Source organism: Carassius carassius, chromosome 13 (genome assembly GCF_963082965.1).
Source record: "Carassius carassius chromosome 13, fCarCar2.1, whole genome shotgun sequence".
NCBI classification, from domain to species: Eukaryota; Metazoa; Chordata; class Actinopteri; order Cypriniformes; family Cyprinidae; genus Carassius; species Carassius carassius.
Genome location: NC_081767.1, coordinates 34,287,941 through 34,290,689, shown reverse-complemented (window position 1 = coordinate 34,290,689; position 2,749 = coordinate 34,287,941).

Sequence of the window (2,749 nt, the reverse complement as noted above, 5' to 3'; positions counted from 1 at the left end):
CAAAAGTGAAGAAAATCCGCCATAATCTGCGTTTCTACATTAATTCAACTTTAGCAGACAGATATTTTTTTCTAGTTTTAAAGCATAATCTCACTTAATTTTGATCATTTTCAGTATGCAACTAAACCTTAAGTCCCTTTCTTCTCAAATATGTTAGTTTCAGATATTTGTAAAGCAGGACAAAATATTCAAAATCAGTTTTTTGCGAGAGAAAGTAATCGCATGAGGTTGAGCAAACAATAACAGAATCATGATTTTTGGCTGAACTTTAACTCCTCTGAAGACTCGAGAGGACGACATGAAGATTCAAATCAGCGAGCTGCTTTTTATCGTTTAGAAAGTCCATTTGCAGAGCCGATCAGAACAATTAGATTGCACAAGCTGTTTTGTGCACTCATATTATCAGCACGTCTGAGACATTTTGATAAATTGAAAGCATTAAGTGGTTTTCAGCCCTCAGAGATTTTCATTACGATCAAGAGAAACGTCCTGAGGTTAGACAGAGAGAAACGCACAGACTCATGAACATCATAACGCCGCTCACAGTGATGAATGCTGCTGCTGCAAACTGATAGAGACACAATCTGTGATCTCTTCTGGAGAAAACAGAGGATTGTGGTTTTGATGAAGTGACTCTGTCAAGAGCACTCAGTGTGTGTGAGAGTTGTTCATCACACACACACTTGTCACTCACATGGGCCTTTTGAGGAGAGATGTGAAAGCATTGCATCTTCACTTTTTGAGCATTTCTACCTCAACATACTGTATTGTAGGCCACATTTTTAAGGATCACATGAATACATGTCTTTGATTTTCTTCTGTAGCGCAACATTAAGAAAATCCATCGTAATTCAATATTAATTGTTTAATTCAGAAATATGATGCATCTCCATTAGAATACTGAGAATCGATCGGAAAACTGACTGAATGCATTTTTGTCTTTTTCGAAGATGCATTGATTTGTATAAAAGGGCTGCCTGAAGATTACATTGCAAAGAAATCATTACTTATTTTTTTTAAGCACACATATCTAAACAATCTTAAATAAACTTTATTTCAGAAGCAACATGATGAGATTTTAAGTCTTATTTTGTGGAGAATCAATGCATTTTTGGTCAAACATTTAAGAATCATGTTAACTAATGTCTATGATTTTTGTTCTGTGGTGCAACAGAAATTCCCCCATAATCTGTGAATCCACGTTAATTCATCATTAGTTACAGTATTAATTATAAAATATGCATTTCCAACATAATTTTCAGATTTTTTTGAACAGTAGACAAAAAATTAACATATGGTTCTTTTACAAGTTTTTGTGTGTGTGTGTGTGTTTGTGTGTGTGTGTGTTTGTGTGTGTGTGTGTTTGTGTGTGTGTTTGTGTGTGTGTGTTTGTGTGTGTGTGTGTGTGTGTTTGTGTGTGTGCATGTGTTTGTGTGTGTGTGTGTTTGTGTGTGAGTGTGTGTGTGTGTGTGTTTGTGTGTGTGTTTGTGTGTGTGTGTGTGTTTGTGTGTGTGTGTGTGTTTGTGTGTGAGTGTGTGTGTGTGTGTGTGTGTGTGTTTGTGTGTGTGTGTGTGTGTGTGTGTGTTTGTGTGTGAGTGTGTGTGTGTGTGTGTGTTTGTGTGTGTGTTTGTGTGTGTGTGTGTTTGTGTGTGTGCATGTGTTTGTGTGTGTGTGTGTGTTTGTGTGTGAGTGTGTGTGTTTGTGTGTGTGTGTGTGTGTTTGTGTGTGTGTGTGTGTGTGTGTGTGTGTGTGTGTGTGTGTGTGTGTGTGTTTGTGTGTGAGTGTGTGTGTTTGTGTGTGTGTGTTTGTGTGTGTGTGTGTGTGTGTGTGTGTGTGTTTGTGTGTGAGTGTGTGTGTGTGTGTGTGTGTGTTTGTGTGTGTGTGTGTGTGTGTGTGTGTGTGTGTGTGTGTGTGTGTGCGTGTGTGTTTCTACAGTATTTATATAAAAGTGCTGTAAAAAAATACATTACTCATGTTTTCCAGTACCAACACTGAAACATTCTTAAAACAAAATACATTTGCTCGAGAAGGAAATTTACATTTATTTTAGTGAAAAAACAAGACAATTTCAGCCAAACAATATAATAAAGGTCCATGATTTTTTTCTGTGGTGCAACATTTAAATTACATCAAAATCTGTGATTCTACATGACTTTGTCTTTTTCATTATTATAAAATATGATCCATCAGAATATTGAGAACTGACAGGAAAAGTTGCCAGAAAATAAGCATCATTTTACATGCTGCAATTGATTTTATTTTAATGAAAGTGGAAAGTATAAGTCGATTTCATGTTGACTTTGAAAAAATAATACTCCCATTTTTTAAAAAGGACCACAGACCTCTGAATGATGCTCTGCATGTCTACTTCTTAAGATGGAAATTGCTTTTCTCCTCAAACATTCTGCCAGCATAGACTACATGTTTGCTTTTACAGAAGATTGTTCATCTCAGAGATGCAATCGAGCATTATGATGGTGACATTATGTAAGAGTCAGAGCAGCGATGTACAGTTTAGTTCAGTCTGCAGGTAGAAGCTTATCAAGGCTAATAAAAACTAAATCAACTGTCCCTCGAATAAATCCCTCAAAAGACATTTATCAGGATCCCACACGCTGTGATACGACGTGCTGCTCTCCTGGAACTGAACGTTTTGTCCGGATGAAAGCGCTTGAATTCATCAGAGGAAAGTTGCAGACGGTGGCACTTTAAAACCACAGAGAAAGCATGAGGAGCAAACGCTTCATTT